Here is a 16,782-nt window from a genome sequence, read left to right as displayed (position 1 = left end):
AGGTGGGGGATCACCTGAGGTCAGGAGTTCAAGACCAGCCCGGCCAACATGGTGAAACCCCATCTCTACTAAAAATACAGAAATTAGCCGGGTGTGGTGGCACAAGCCTGTAATTCCAGCTACTTGGGAGGCTGAGGCAGGAGAATTGCTTGAACCTGGGAGGCGGAGGTTGCAGTGAGCCAAGATTGTGCCTCCACACTGCAGCCTGGGCGAGAGACCAAGACTGTCTCAAAAAAAAAAAAAAAAAGGAATATGTCTATTTGTTATTAAACTATAAACAGTGCAAATTTGGGGGTGAAAATAGGAAATAAAAGCAAAGACAATAAAGGTTATTATTGTGGAGGAATCTGCCAATACCAACTCAGAGTTATCTTTCTGGTTTGCTTAGTCTGTTCACTTCTGAGAGGAGTATATTACTATCTTCAACTATTATTGTTGCTTTATTTAGTTCTGTTCATGATTCTTCCAGCTGTTGTTTCATCAAGACTGTCCAGTGTAGTAGGTAGTAGACACATGTGACTATTTACATTTTAATTGGCAGGGCACAGTGGCTCATGCCTGTATTCCCAGCACTTTGGGAGTCCAACATAGGAGAATCACTTGATCCCAGGAGTTTGAGACCAGCCTGGGTAACACAATGAGACCTGCAAACAATTAAAAAAAAATTAGTCGGGCATGATGATGCACGCCTATAGTCCCAACTACTTGAGAGGCTGAGGCAGGAGAATTGCTTGAGTCCAGGAGGTGGAGGCTACAATGAGCCATGATCCTGCCACTGGGCAATAGAGGAAGACCCTGTCTCAAAAAATAAATAAATGTCTTAATTAATTAAAGTTAAATCTTCAATTCCTGAGTCACAGTAGCCACATTTCAAGTGTTCAGCAGCCACATGTTGTTAGTGGTTACTGTATTGAACAATGCAGATATAGAACATTTCTGTCATTGCAGGAAGTTCTTTTGGACTGCCTGGCATTATATAATCCTGGGCTATATTGCTAGATGCATATATGTTTATGTTTATGTCTTCTTGGTCTGTGTTCCTTTTATTAATCCATAAAATGCCTCTTTGTCCCTTATGATGTTTGTTACTTGAAATTCTATTTCTAAGAATTTAAATTTGCAACCCAAGCTTTAATTGGTTTATATTTATTCAGCACATTTTTCTCCATATCTCTTTTTACCTGCCACACCTAAAATCTAAAAATTTATTAATAAAATGTTTCTGTTTTCTTGCTGATCAAAGTGATAAAGGAATCACAGGAAATAAAAAGACATTTGATACAAAATTGATACAAAATCACAGAAAATAAAAAGACATTTGAGCTTGTTGAAAAAAATTCACATTAAAAAAATTCATGTTGGTTGATTCAGATCTATCTCATTGCTATTCAGCAACCATTTTTCTGCTTTTATTGACTTTTTACTGAATTTCTCCTGGGAAGCAATAAAAAATAATTTGTTTCCTTAAATCCAATCACTTTCTGTGGCAAGCTGAAAAATGGTCCACCAAAAGATATCCACATCAAATCCCTGGAATCTATGAATGTTACCTTACTTGGAAGAAGGAACTTTGTCAATGTTATTAAATTAAGCACCTTGAAATGAGGAGCTAATCCTGGATTATCTGGGTGGGTCCTGAATGCTATCGCAAGTGTCCCCATGAAAGACAGGCAGAAGGAGATTATACGTCACCATGTGCAGAAAGGGCTATGTGAAGATGGAGGCAGGCGTTGGAATGATGCTGCTATAAGCCAAAGAACACCATGGAATGCCAGCAGCCACCAGAAGCTAGAAGAGGCAAGGAATGGATTCACCCCAGAGCCTGCAGAGGGGGGCTGGCCTCGCCAACACCTTGATTTTAGATCTGGCCTCCAGAACTGTGAGAGAATATATTTCTGTTGTTTTAAGCCCTCAAGGTTGTGCTATTTGTTACAACAGCCCTAGGGAAAAAATACACTCCCATAACTTCCCTATCTTCAGCCAGAACTCCAACTCTATTTTCCGCCAACAAGAAGTTGAGAAATTTCTCAACTTGTAAATTCTCAACTTTTTCCAACTACAGTTCAAAATATCTCTCTAGCCACCTTTTCTAACCCCTCTCCCATTGGTATGGTCAGAACTATTCTTCCTTCCTTTTCCCCAGGCTAACGTCTGCATTCAGGCTCTGTCCCATCTTTTATATTCCATGACCCTGGGCCTTCAGTCACCCTCTCTGAATAGCACTGCTTTGTTGTTGCTGTTTAAAAATAATTATATATTGGATACGTGAGATGCATATAAATAATATACCAAACACCTGTATATGTATCACCTAAGAAATAAACCATTATTAATATAGTTGAAGCCCTCAAAACCATTCACCCATCTCCCCCACTGCATTTTATTTGATTTTATTTTTCTATAAAAATAATACCTAAACAATTCTTCTAAAAATTAAATATCACAAAGATTATAATAAAAAACAGTGGCCTCCTGGCCAAATGCTCCACATCACACATAACTGCTACCCAAAGGTAAGCATTTCCAAACCATTTAGCTTTTTCTTCCTGTAGTTAGTTCTAATTTCTAAACAGTACCTGTATGTTGATATTTCTTTGCCATCCTATTTGGAATATTACGTACTGACTTCTTCCTATGAAATATGAAGATATGGCCGGGCGAGGTGGCTCACACCTGTAATCCTAGCACTTTGGGAGACCAAGGTGGGTGGATCATCTGAGGTCAGGAGTTCAAGACCAGCCCGGCCAACATGGTGAAACCCTGTCTCTATTAAAAATACAAAAATTAGCTGGGCATGGTGGTGTGCGCCTGTAGTCCCAGCTACTCAGGAGGCTGAGGCAGGAGAATCACTTGAACCTAGGTGGCGGAGGTTGCAGTGAGCCAAGATCACACCACTTCACTCCAGCCTGGGCCAAAAAGCAAAACTCAGTCTCAAAAAAAAAAAACCAAAAACACCTGACATCAGGAGTTTGAGACCAGCCTGGCTAACATGGTGAAATCCCATCTGTACTAAAAATATATAAATTAGCCAGTCATGGTGGTGGGTGCCTGTAATCTCAGCTACTTAGGAGGCTGAGGCAGGAGAATCGCTTGAACTGGGGAGGCGGAGGTTGCAATGAGCCAATATAGCGCCATTGTACTCCAGCCTGGGCAACAACAGCGAAACTCCAACTCAAAAAAAAAAAAAAAAAAAAAAAAAGAAGAAGAAGAAGATATAACACACATCTCTCCTGACCCTTCCAAAATAGTTACCTCATCATTTGGGGGAATTAAATCAGTATTCAATGTTTCTATTGTTATTATTATGTAAATTATGACAAAAGGGCAACATACCTACAACTTTTGTACATTTTCTCATTCTTGGTACTAGTAATTGTCTCTCTTTTTAACTTAGTTTTCTATGTGCCTACTATTAATTCATCTCAAACTAATAGAACCTCCTTTTGGTATGATTCCCCTTTGTTATTGACAGATATTCAGGACCCCCCTCTGCACTCTAGGTTGGCTCCTCTCTGGGCTCAATACACCACTGTCATCTGGAGACATCCTATCCTCATCTTCCCGGGAATATCTTACACCTTTCTCTTCTACTGGAGTTCCTCTTTTTCAGTTTCCTCCTCCATTTGGGTGGAGCATATCTTCCAATAGCTTCTTTAAAAAGAGATGTGGAAGATAAATACTTGAAGGTGTAGATTTCTTAAAGCATCACTTTATTTTGTTTTCATATTTGATCTGTACTTTGCTTGGGTATAGAATTTTAGGTTACAAGTTATGTTCCTCACTTGATGCTTTTTGATGATGTAAAAATAATTTTGTTTAAAAAAAGAAATCACTTTCCCTCAGAAGTTTGAGGCATTACATCACTGTATTCGGTCTTCTAAGGAAGTCTGGTGCCTCTCTGACTCCTGGACCTTAATGCATGCCCCATTACTCTTCTCTGGAGGCTTCTAGGGTCTTCCTTTTATCCTCAGTGACTTAATTTCCATAGTGATGTCCCTTGGTGTGGGTCTTCCTTTAGTCATCTTGTTGAGCCTCTAGGGAGCCCTTTGTCTTAGATGATCCATACACTTCAGTTCTGATAAATTTTCCTCCTCCCTGTTTTCTCTCTTCTCTTTCTAGAATTCCTATTCATCAGATATTAAATTTCTAAGTGAAGCCTCTAGTTTTCTTATCTGTTCTGTCCCATTTTCTTTTTTGTTTTTAATTTCTGTGGGTACATAGTAGGCATATATTTTTATGGGGTACATGGGATATTTTGATACAGGCACACAATGCATGTCAGGGTAATGGGGTATCTGCCACCTCAAGCATTTATCCTTTGTGTTGCAAACAATCCAGTTATACTCTTTTACTTATTTTAAAATGTACAATAAATTATTGTTGACTGTAGTCACTCTGTTGTACTATCAAATACTATTCATCCTATCTAACTATATTTTTATACCCATCAACCATCTTTCCTTCCTCCCCACTCCCCACAACACTTCCCAGCCTCTGGTAACCAACCTTCTACTCTCTATCTCTCATGAGTTTGGTTGTTTTAATTTTTAACTCCCACAAATAAGTGAGGACATGAAAATAAGTGGAATTTGTCTTTCCGTACCTCACTTATTTCACTTAACATAATGGCCTCCAGTTCCATCCATGTTGTTGCAAATGAGAGGATCTCATTCTTTTGATGACTGAATAGTACTCTATTGTGTATATGTACCACATTTTCTTTTTCCATTTGTCTGTTGATGGACATTTAGGTTGCTTCCAAATCTTGGCTGTTGTGAATAGTGCTGCAATAAACATGGAAGCGTGACTATCTCTTCAATATATTGCTTTCCTTTCTTTTGGGTATATACCTAGCAGTGAGATTGCTGGATCATCTCATAGTTCTATTTTTAGTTCTTTAAAAGAATCTCCAAATGGTTCTACATAGTGGTTGTACTAATTTACATTCCAACAACAGTGTACAAAGGTTCCCCTTTCTCCACATCCTTGCCAGTATTTGTTATTACCTGTCTTTTAAATAAAAGCCATTTTAACTGTGGTGAGATGATATCTCATTGTAGTTTTGATTTGCATTTCTCTGATGGTCAATGATAATGAGCACCTTTTCGTATACCTGTTTGCCATTTGGATGTCTTCTTTTGAGAGATGCCTATTCAGCTCTTTTGCCCATTTTAAAATCAGATTATTAGATTTTTTTTCCTATAGAGTTGTTCGATTCCTTATATATTCTGGTTAATAATCCCTTGTCAGATGGATAGTTTGCAAGTATTTTTTCTCATTCTGTGGGTTGTCTCTTCACTTTTTTGATTGCTTCCTTTGTTGTGCAGATGCTTTTTAACTTGATATGATCCCATTTCTCCATTTTTGCTTTGGTTGCCTGTGTGTGTTGGTATTACTCAGGAAATCTTTGCCCTAATACAATGTTCTAGAGAGTTTCCCCAATGTTTTCTTTTAGTAGTTTCATAGTGTGAGGTCTTAGATTTAAATCTTTAATCCATTTTGAATTCATTTTTATACATGGCAAGAGATAGTCTAGTTTAATTTTTCTGCATATTGATATCCAGTTTTGCTAGCACCATTAATTGAAGAGACTCTCCTTTCTCCAATGGATGTTCTTAGAATGTTTGTTGAAAATGAGCTTATTGTAACAAAAAATAAATAAAATAAAAAACAAAGAAAATGAGTTTATTGTAGATGTATGGATTGGTTTCTGGGTTCTCTATTCTGTTCCATTGGTCTACACGTCTGTCTTTATGCCAGTACCATGATGTTTTGGTTACTGTAGCTTTGTAGTACAATTTGAAATCAGGTAATGTGATTCCATTAGTTTTGATCTTTTTCTCAGGATAACTTTGGCTATTCTGGGTCTTTAGTTGTTCCATATAAATTTTAGGATTATTTTTTCTATTTCTATACAGACTCTCATTGGTATTTTGTTAAGGATTGTTTTGAATCTGTAGATTCATTGGGTAGTATGGACATTTTAACAATATTGATTCTTCCAATTCATGAACATGGAATATCTTTCCATATTTTGGTGTCCTCTTCAATTTCGTTCATTGTTTCATAATTTTCACTGTAAAGATATTTTACTTCTTCTGTTAATTCCTAGATATTTTATTTGTAGCTATTGTAAATGGGATTACTTTCTTGGTTTCTTTTTTAGAGTGTTCACTGTTGGCATATAGAAACACTATTGATTTTTGTATGTTGATTTTGTATCCTGCAACTTTGCTGAACTTATCAGTTCTAATAGTTTTTTGGCAGAGTTTTTAGGTTTTTCCAAATATAAGATCATATCATCTACAAACAAAGATAATTTGAGTTCTTCCTTTTCAATTTGGATGCACTTTATTTCTTTCTCTTGTCTGATTGCTCTAGCTAGGACTTCCAGTACTGTGTTGAATAACAGTGGTGAAAGTGGGCATCCTTGTTGTTCTAGACATTAGATGAAAGGCTTCCAGTTTTCCTCCATTTAGTGTAATATTAGCTATGGGTCTGTCAAATATGGCTTTTATTGTATTGAGATATGTTCCTGGTATATCTCGTTTTTTGGCGGTTTTTATCATGAAGGGATGTTGAATTTTATCAAATGCTTTTTCAGCATCAATTGAAATGATCATTTTTTTTGTCCTTATTCTGTTGATAAGATGTATCACATTGATTGATTTGCATATGTTGAATTATCCTTGCATCCCTGGGATAAATCCCACTTGGTCATGATGAATGATCTTTTTAATGCTGAATTCAGTTTGCTAGTAATTTGTAGAAGATTTTTGCATAAATGTTCATCAGGGATATTTGCTTGTAGTTTTCTTTCTTTTCTTTTTTTTATTGTGTCTTTGTATTAGAGTAACACTGACCTTGTAAAATGAGTTTGGAAGTATTCCCTCCTCCTCTATTTTTTGGAATACTTTGAGTAAGCTTCGTATTTGTTCTTCTTCAAATGTTTGGTAAAATTCAGCAGTGAAGCCATTTGGTCCCAGGCTTTTCTTTGCTGGAAGTCTTGTTATTACAGCTTCAATCTCCTTACTTGTTGTTGGTCTATTATGGTTTTGGATTTCTTCATGGTTTAATCTTGGTAGGTTGTGTGTGTCTAGGAATGTATTAATTTCTTCTAGGTTTTCCAATTTATTGGCATATTGCTTATAGTAGCCTCTAATCATCCTTTGAATTTTTGTGGTACCAGTTGTAATAGCTCCTTTTTCATCTCTGATTTTATTTATTTTGGTCTTGTCTTCTTTTCTTAGTCTGGCTAAAGGTTTGTTGATTTTATCTTTTCAAAAAACTAACTTTTCTTTTCATTGATCTTTTGTATTTTTTCTTCACTTCCATTTCATATATTTCTCATCTGATCTTTATTATTTCCTTTCTTCTACTAATTTTGGATTTTGTTTGCTCTTGCTTTCCTAGTTCTTTAAGATGCATCAGCTGGGTGCTGTGGCTCACACCTGAATTCCCAGATACTTGGGAGGCTGAGGTGGGAGGATCACTTGAGCCCGAGAGGCGGAGGTTGCAGTGAGCTAAGATCATGCCGCTGTACTCCAGCCTGGGAGACAGAGTGAGAGTCAGTCTCACTCTCTCTCTCTCTCTCTCTCTCTCTCTCTCACACACACACAGAGATGCATCATTAGGTTGTTTACTTAAAATTTTTCTACCTTTCTACTTTTTTTTTTGAGACAGAGTCTCATTCTGTCACCCAGGCTGGAGTGCAGTGGCGCCATTTCGACTTACTGCAACCTCTGCCTCCCAGGTTCAAGTGATTCTTGTGCTTCAGCCACCTGAGTAGCTGAGACTACAGGCATGCACCACCACACCTGGCTAATTTTGGGCATTTTTAGTAGAGATGGGGTTCATGATGTTGGCCAGGCTGGTCTTGAACTCCTGGCTCAAGTGATCTGCCCACCTTGGCCTCCCAAAGTGCTGGGATTATAGGTGTGAGCCACCGTACCTGGCCTGGAATTGTTCTACTTTTTTGATGTAGGTGCTTACAGCTATAAATATTCCTCTTAGTATTTCTTTCACTACAGCCAATAGGTTTTGGTATGTTGTGTTTCCATTATCATTTGTTTCAAGATTTTTTTTTCTGAGACAAGGCAGCATGAGCAAAAAATAAAATAAAATAAAGGAATTTAAAATTTTCCCTCCTAATTTCTCATTGACCCACTGGTCATTCAGGAGCATATTGTTTAATTTCCATGTGTTTGTATAGTTTCCAAAATACCTCTTGTTATTGATTTCTAGTTTTATTCCATTGTGATCACAGAAGATACATGATATCGTCTCAATTTTTTTTGAATTTTTTAAGACTTGTTTTGTCTTAACATATGGTCTGTCCTTGAGAATGTTCCATGTGCTGAGAAGAATGTGTATTCTGCAGCCATTGGATAAAATGTTCTGTAAATATCTTTTAGGTCCATTTGGTCTGTAGTGCAGATTAAGTCCAGTGTTTCTTTGTTGATTTTCTGTCTGGATGATCTGTCCAATGCTGAAAGCAAAGTGTTGAAGTCTCCAGTTATTATTGTATTGGGGTGTATGTCTCTCTTTAGCTCTAATAATGTTCGCTTTATATATCTGGGTGTTCCAATGTTGGGTGCATATATATTTACAATTGTTATATCCTCTTAGTGAATTAACTCTTTTATCATTGTATAATGACTTTTGGTTTTTGTCTTGGAATTTATTTTGTCTGATGTAAGTATAGCTACTCCTGCCCTTTTTTGGTTTCCATTTGCATGGAATATATTTTTCCATCCCTTTATTTCTAGTCTATGTGTGTCTTTATAGGTGAAGTGTGTTTCTTATAGGCAACAGATCACTGGGTTTTTTTTTTTTTTAATCTATTCAGCCACTCTCTGTCTCTTGATTGCAGAGTTTAGTCCATTTACATTCAATGTTGTTTCTTGCCATTGTTGTTTTTATTGAGACAGGGTCTTGCTCTGTTACCTAGGCTGGGATGCAGTGGCATGGGCATGGTTCACTGAAGTCTTGACCTCCTGGGCTTAAGCGCTCCTCCTACCTCAGCCTCCTGAGTAGCTGGGACCACAGGTGTGTACCACCATGCCTAGCTAATTAAAAGAATGTTTTGGCTGGGTGCGGTGGCTCATCCCTGTAATGGCAACACTTTGGGAGGCTGAGGCAGGTGGATCACCTGAGATCAGGAGATCAAGACCAGCCTGGCCAACATGGTGAAACCCCATCTCTACTAAAAAAATAAAAATTAGCTGGGCATACTGGCAAGCACCTGTAATCCCAGCTACTCAGGAGGCTGAGGCATGAGAATCACTTGAACCTGGGAGGTGGAGGCTGCAGTGAGCCAAGATTGTGTCATTGCACTCCAGCCTGGGAGACAAGAGTGAAACTCCACCTCAAAAAAAAAAAAAAAAAAATTATAGAACAGCAACTTAAGACAGGTGAGAAATAAAAATAAAAAAATACATATAAATAAATAAATTTTTTTTAATAGACACTAGGACTTACTATGTTGTCTGGGTTGGTCTCAAACTCCTGGGCTCAAGCAATCCTCTCACCTTGGCCTCCCAATGTGCTGGAATTACAGGCGTGAGTCACTGTGCCCAGCCCAATGTTATTATCAATAAATAAGTACTTACTCTTCCCATTTTGTTATTTATTTTCTGGTTGTTTTGTGGTCTTCTTTATTTTCTTCCTTGCTTTCTTCCTTTTAGTGAAGGTGATTTTCTCTGGTGATATGTTTTAATTTCTTGCGTTTTATTTTCTGTGTGTCTGTTGTAGGTTGTAGGGTTTTTTTTGTTTTTTTTTTTTTTTTTTGAGACGGAGTCTTGCTCTGTCGCCCAGGCTGGAGTGCAGTGGCGTGATCTCGGCTCACTGCAAGCTCCGCCTCCCGGGTTCATGCCATTCTCCTGCCTCAGCCTCCCGAGTAGCTGGGCCTACAGGCGCCTGCCACCACGCCCAGCTACTTTTTTGGTATTTTTAGTAGAGATGGGGTTTCACCGTGTTAGCCAAGGTGGTCTTGATCTCCTGACCTCGTGATCCGCCCACCTCGGCCTCCCAAAGTGCTGGGATTACAGGCGTGAGCCACCGTGCCCAGCCCCTGTTGTAGGTTTTTTGTTTGTTTGTTTTGTTTTTCTGTTTTGAGACAGGTTCTCACTGTCACCCAGACTGGAGTGCAGTGGAACAATCATAACTCACTGAAGCCTCTACTTCCTGGGCTCAGGCAATCCTCCCACCTCAGCCTTTCAAGTGGCAGGGACTACAGGCATGCACCATCATACCTGGCTAATTTTTTTCTGTTTTTTTTGTAGAGGCGGGGTCTCACTATGTTGACTAGGCTGATCTTGAGCTCCTGGGCTCAAGCAACCCTCCCATCCTGGCCTTCCAAAGTGTTGGGATTACAGGCATGAGCCACCATGCCAGGCCCGTTGTAGGTTTTTTGATTTGAGATTACCATGAGGCTTGCAAATAATATCTTACAACTCATTATTTTAAACTGATGACAACTTAACACTGATTGTATAAACAAACTAACAAACAAAGAGAAAACTAATAAAATGCTACACTTCAACTTTCTTTGTTTCTGCTTCATTTTTGAAGGGTATTTTCAATGCATATACTTTTCTAGGATAAAAGTTTTTTTCCTTCATCACTGTAAATATGTCATGCCACTCTCTCCTGGCCTATAAAGTTTTCACTGAAAAGTCTGCTGCCACATGTGTTGGAGCTCCGTTGTATGTTATTTGTTTCTTTTCTCTTGCTTTTAGGATCCTTTCTTGATCCTTGACCTTTGAGAGTTTGATTATTAAATGTCTCAAGGTAGTCTTATTTGGGTTAAGTCTGTTTGGTATGCTAGAACTTTCTTATACTTGAATATTGATATCTCTTCCCCTAGATTTGGGAAGTTGTCAGTTATCATTCCTTTGAATAAACTTTGAATAAACTTTCTATCCCTATCTCTCTTTACATCCTCTTTAAAGGCCAGTAACTCTTAGATTTGTCTTTTTGAGGCTATTTTCTAGATCCTGTAGACATGTTTCATTGTTTTTATTCTTTATTCTTTTGTCTCCTCTGACAGTGTATTTTCAAGTAGCCTGTCTTCAAGCTCACTAATTCATTCTTCTGCTTGATCAGTTCTGATGGTGAGAGACACTGGTGCATTCTTCAGTAGCCAATTGCATTTTCCTACTCCGGAATGTCTGCTGGAGTCCTTTTAATTACTTTAGTATCTTTGTTAAATTTATCTGATAGGATTCTGAATTCCTTCTCTGTGTTTTCTTGAATTTCACTGAGTTTCCTCAAAGCAGCTATTTTGAATTATCTGTCTGAAAGGTCACATATCTCTGTCTCTCCAGATTGGTCACTGGTGACTTATTTAGTTCGTTTGGTGAGGTCATGTTTTCCGGGATGGTCTTGATGCTTGTAGATGCTCACTGGCATACGGGCATTGAAGAGTTAAGTATTTATTGTAGTTTTTGCAGTCTGAGCTTGTTTTTACCCATCTTTCTTGGGAAGGCTTCCCAGGCATTTGAAGGAACTTGAGTGTTGTGATCTAAGTTTTTGGTCACTGCATCCATATACGCATTAGGGGGCACCCCAAACCCAGTAATGCCGTGGCTCATACAGACTCACAGAGGTACTGCCTTGGCAGTCTTGAATAAGATCTGGAAGAGTTCTCTGGATTACCAGGCAGAGGCTCTTGTTCTCTTCTCTTACTTTCTCCCAAACAAATAGAGCCTCTTTGTCTGTGCCACGCTGTCTGGAGCTGGGGGAGGTGTGACACAGCACCTGTGTAGCTACTACCACTGAGACTGCACTGGGACAGATCCGAAGCCAGCACAGCACTGGGTCTCGCCTAAGGCCTGTGGTAATCACTGCCTATGTTCGTCCAAGGCCCTAGTGCTCTACAATCAGCAGGTGGTAAAGCCAGCCAGGCTTGTGTCCTTTCCTTCAGGATGGTGAGCTCCTCTTGGCCCTGGGCAGGTCTAGAGATGCTCTCTGGGAGCCAGGGCCTGGAGTTGGAAACCTTAGGAATCTACCTGATGCTCTATTCCACTGCAGCTGAGCTAGCATCCAAGCCACAAGACAAAGTCCTTCCCACCCTTCCCTTCCCATTCCACAAGTAGAGGAGTCTCCCCCCATGGCCGCCATCATCCCAGGCCTGTGGTGAGTACAACTTGGCTACCACTGATATTCACTTAAGGCCTGAGAGCTCTTCAGTCAGCTTGTGGTGAATGATACCAAGCCTGAGATTTTCCCTTCAGGGCAGTGGGCTATCCTCTGGCCCAGGGCAGGTCTAGAAATGTCAAGACCCATAGCAAGTATTGCCTGGGTATCATTGTGGATTATTCAGGGCCCAAGGGCTCTTTAGTAAGCAGGTGATGGATCCTGACAGGACTGGGTCCTTCCCTTCAAAGCGGCAGTTTCCCTTCCGGCCCAAGGTGCATCTAGAAATGTTGTCTGGGAGCTAGGGCCTAGAATGGAGGCCTCAGGACTCTGCCTGGTGCCCTATCCTACTTTGGCCAAGCTAGTACCCAAGTTGCAAGACAAAGTCCTCTTTACTCTTCCCCCTCTTCTCCTTAAGTGGAGGAAAAGAATCTCTTCCAGAGCTGCTTGCTGCACTGCCTGGGGCTGGGGCGGGTAGGGGAGTGGTGCAAGCACTTTCTTGGCTTCCCTGGCTGGTGTCTCACTAGGTCATTTGCCCGGCAAATCCACTGGCTCCAAGCCCAGCACAGTACCAAGACTTGCCCAGGAATTGCAGTTCTTGTGGTCTAGGTTGTCTCTCAAGTTTATTTAGAACCCTAGAGCACTTTAGCCCACGATGGCGGGACTTGCTGGAACTCAAGTTCCAACTGCTGGGATGGGTGATTCCCCTCTGGCTAGGGCTGGTCTACATGCTCCCTCCATGGGTGCCAGCTGAGTTCTGCCTGGTGTTGCTTTCCACTGTGACCAGGCAGCATTGAGTTCTAACACAAAGTCCCACAATCACTGTTTCTCTCCCACCCACAAGTGCAGATTATCTGTCTGCACCACAGGCTGCTGACGGGGAAATGAGGAGGGGATGGCACCAGCAACTCAGGACTATCTTTCCTACCCTCTTCAGTGCCTATTTCAGTGATATGAAGTTAAAACCAGGTACTGTGATCGCTCACCTGATTTTTGGTTTTTATGAAGGTGCTTTTTTGTTCACTTTGGTGTTCCTATGAGGAGGATGATCAGTGAAGGCTTCTACTCAGCCATCTTGCTCCGCCTCCATCTGTCTTCTTTTCCCTTTAACTTTTTGGTCTATTTTCTGGAAGTTTTACAAAACTTGATATTTTAATATTTTATTGCATTTAAAATCTATGCTGTACTATTTTTACTTGTGAAGAACATTTTTTGTTCCTTAAATATTCCTTTTTAAGTAGTGATATTTACTTTTTGGATGTAATATATTTGATTTGTTTTCTGGTAATATTAATTATGCTTTTTTTCCCCCTTTCTTTCTTTAAAGTGTCCTCCCTGCTTTGTATTTATTCCTTCTCGGTTTTCACCTATCTTTGTTGGGGTAACTTTCAGGTAGAAACTTTCCTCAAAAGCCTGGTGATCCTTTGCTGGCTATTCATATTGAAGAGTGAGGCACTAAAAGCCTGATTAGGGGATCTGTCTTTGTGTGGAAAGGGCTCATTGACTGTGGGCCTCACTGTAGGGTGATGGAGCAGAAGTCCAGCTGGTTCACTGGGAACCCCAGATAGCAATATCTATAGGATTTTGCCATTGGCTTGGTCAGTTTCCTCAGAGAGAAATTCTTTTGTCTCATGCCAGGAGGTTAGAGATTAACAGAAGCATTTTGGGGGCAGAGTGTGGGAAGCTGTACAGATGTGAGAGGTCTCACTATTCAGAATGCCATACCTGCCACTACAATCTCCTCTTCCCACCTGCAACTTCTGGGAACTATGAAACAGTTCTCCATTTTTATAATTTTGTCACTTACAGAAATTTTTTTAAGTGGAATCATGCAGTATACACCTTTTGGGATTGACTTTTGCACTCAACATAATTCTCTGGAGATTGATCTAAGTTGTTAAGTGTATAAATAGTTTCCCTTTATTCTAGTAGCATTACATGGTATGGACACATCACAGTTTATTTAACCACTCACCCATTGAAGGATGTCTGGGTTGTCTCCAGTTTTTTACTATTATGGGTAAAGCAGCTATAAACATCCATGTACAGATTTTTGTGTGAACATATGTTTTTGTTTCTCTTGGATAAATGCCCAGGAATGCAATTGCTGGGTTGTATGGTAGTTGCATGTTTAGTTTTTTATGAAACTCCCATTTTCCAGTATGACTGTTTCTGCGTTTTAAATAAAAACTTAGTTAAACATGGAAGTGTATGTTCAAAGTTCTTTTCCTTCTACTCTTTGAAGATGTTATTCCATTTCCCTGCATTCAATGTTGCTGTTGAGAAGTTAGATATCAATCTCACTCTTACTTCTTTGTAGGTGATCTTTTCCTCTCTGGAAGCTTATAGATCTTTACTTAAAATTTTTTTTCCAGGCTGTACATTAAGGACAAAAGAATTTCATTTTTGACTTTCAGACTTTTAAGATTCCACTGAAATGTATCTAGATGTGAATTTATACTTACAGACTTAGTTGGGAATGCAATGGATTCTTTCCATATTAACATGCATTCTTTTGTATTATGGGAAATTCTTGGTTATTATTTTTTCAAATATTTTCTCTACTCTGTTTAGTCTTTTGGGGTTTCTAGTATATAGATCTATTGTTGCATTAAAAACTACCCTAAAACTTAATGGCTTAAAACAGTATTAAGCCTTTATTATCTTGTGCAATTTCTTGAGGTCAGGAATCTGGGGTGACTTAGCTGGGTGATTCTGGCTCAGAGTCTCTCAAAGTTGGAGTCAAGATGTTGGTCAAGGCTGCAATCATCTGAAGACTTGGCTGGTGTTAGAGAATCTGATTCCAGGATGGCTCACTTACATGACTGGCAAGTTGATGTTGGCAGTGGCCCTCAGTTCCTGCAAATGTGGACCTCTTTGTAGGATTGATTGGGTATCCCCCCAACATGGCATTTGGCATCCCCCTGAGCAAGGGATTTCAGAGAGAGTAAGAAGAAAGCCACATTGACATTTATGGTCTGGACTTGGAAACTACAATCTGTTAGTTCCTTAATATTCTACCAGTTACACAGGTCTGACCTAGTCAATGTTGTGAGGAGGTGGGTTGACTTCTACACAAGGAAGTGAATATCAGGAGATAGAGATCACTGAGGGCTGTCTTTGAAGCTGGCTACTATAGATCAGAACATTTCTTCTTTTCTATCTCCTGACTTGTCTTTCATTCTCATTTCTTTATCCCTTCCTGATGTCTTTTGGATGAGGTTCTCAACCAAGTCATTTAGCTCAGTAATTTCTCATTTAGCTGTATTCTCTCTGCTATTTAGCCTATGCCACTGGAGTGCAGTAATGCAATTATAGCTCACTGCAGCACTGAACTCCGGGCTCAAGTGATCCTCCATTCTCAGCCTCCCAAGTATCTAGAACCACAGGCATGTACCACCATGTCTGGCTCATTTTTGTATTTTTTTTGTAGAGACAGGGTCTATGTTGCCCAGGTTGGTCTCAAACTCCTGGCCTTAAGTGATCCTCCCACCTTGGCCTCCCAAAGCTCTGGGATTACAGGTATGAGCCACTGCACCTGGCCATCCCAAGTTATTTCAAAAACTAGTTTTTTTTTTTAAACATAAGTGTTGTATTATTTGTGCCTTATGCCCTGCAGGTGTATGCACATGAACATGTTTAAGGGGGTGGAGCGGGGGCAGGTAGCAGCTTGGGGGCAATAGCCAGCTCTTCCTCTACCTTCATTCCCAGGGCCGAGTACAGCCCCCAGCACACAGGAGATGCTGAGTAAACATGCATTGGGAGGAGAACAACATTAATAACAACACAGTGGTTATTGTCTTTTAAGTACTTGTTGTATGTCCCTATAAACCTACAAGCACCCTCTGAGGTGGGCACTGACATTTCCATTCTGGAGGGACCTCAAGGCTGGAGAGGGGCTCTGGCAGAACTAAGTTCAGGTCTTTCTGCTCTGTTCTAGCCCTAAAATTGGGAGAATGGAATAGGAGAATGAGGAGTGCAGGACATCCATCCCTGAAAGAGGGGACCCGGTCAGTGCCCTAAAACCAAGGGTTCCAAGCAGTGTTCCCTGGGCCTCCCCATGTGCCTGGGAACAGAGGCCTGCAGCTTCTGCCACAAGACAAAAATTGCTGGAAATCTGGGTGCTGGGGCTAGGCCAGCGTTTGCCTTTTTCTCCACGTCTCGGCAAAGCTACTCGAAAGTCTCTCATCCCCCAGCAGGAAAAGCATATGTTCTTTCCATATAGAGGAGAAATTGTTCCACCAGTGAGTAAGCCTCTTGGCTGCAGAGCCTGGCCCAGCCCGCAGAACACTGGACAGGAAGCTGGGCTGCGCTGGTTACCACTCCTGGAACTGGGACAGGGCTGGCTGACACCCTTGGAGACAACAATGGGCCTTCGGATGGGGCTGGGGGACAGTGGGGAAGCAGGGGCTGGGATGTGCCTGGAGACATTCAGTGGTTCAGGGTAGGAGGAACATGAGTACACCCCTGAATAGAAGCCGCACTTTTCTCTATTCTGGCTGAGATGGGCTGGAAGAGGGGACGGAAAAGGGGACTGAGAGGGGCGGGGCAGCCTTTCCAATCCCCTCACTGGGTCAGCCCAGGAGTCTGGGTCTGAGTCAGAGGTGACTCAGGTGTGCTCAGAAAGGTGGGGCCGTGTTTTAG

This window comes from Pan paniscus, chromosome 16 (assembly GCF_029289425.2).
Source record: "Pan paniscus chromosome 16, NHGRI_mPanPan1-v2.0_pri, whole genome shotgun sequence".
NCBI classification, from domain to species: Eukaryota; Metazoa; Chordata; class Mammalia; order Primates; family Hominidae; genus Pan; species Pan paniscus.
Note: the sequence above shows the minus strand (reverse complement) of the source record.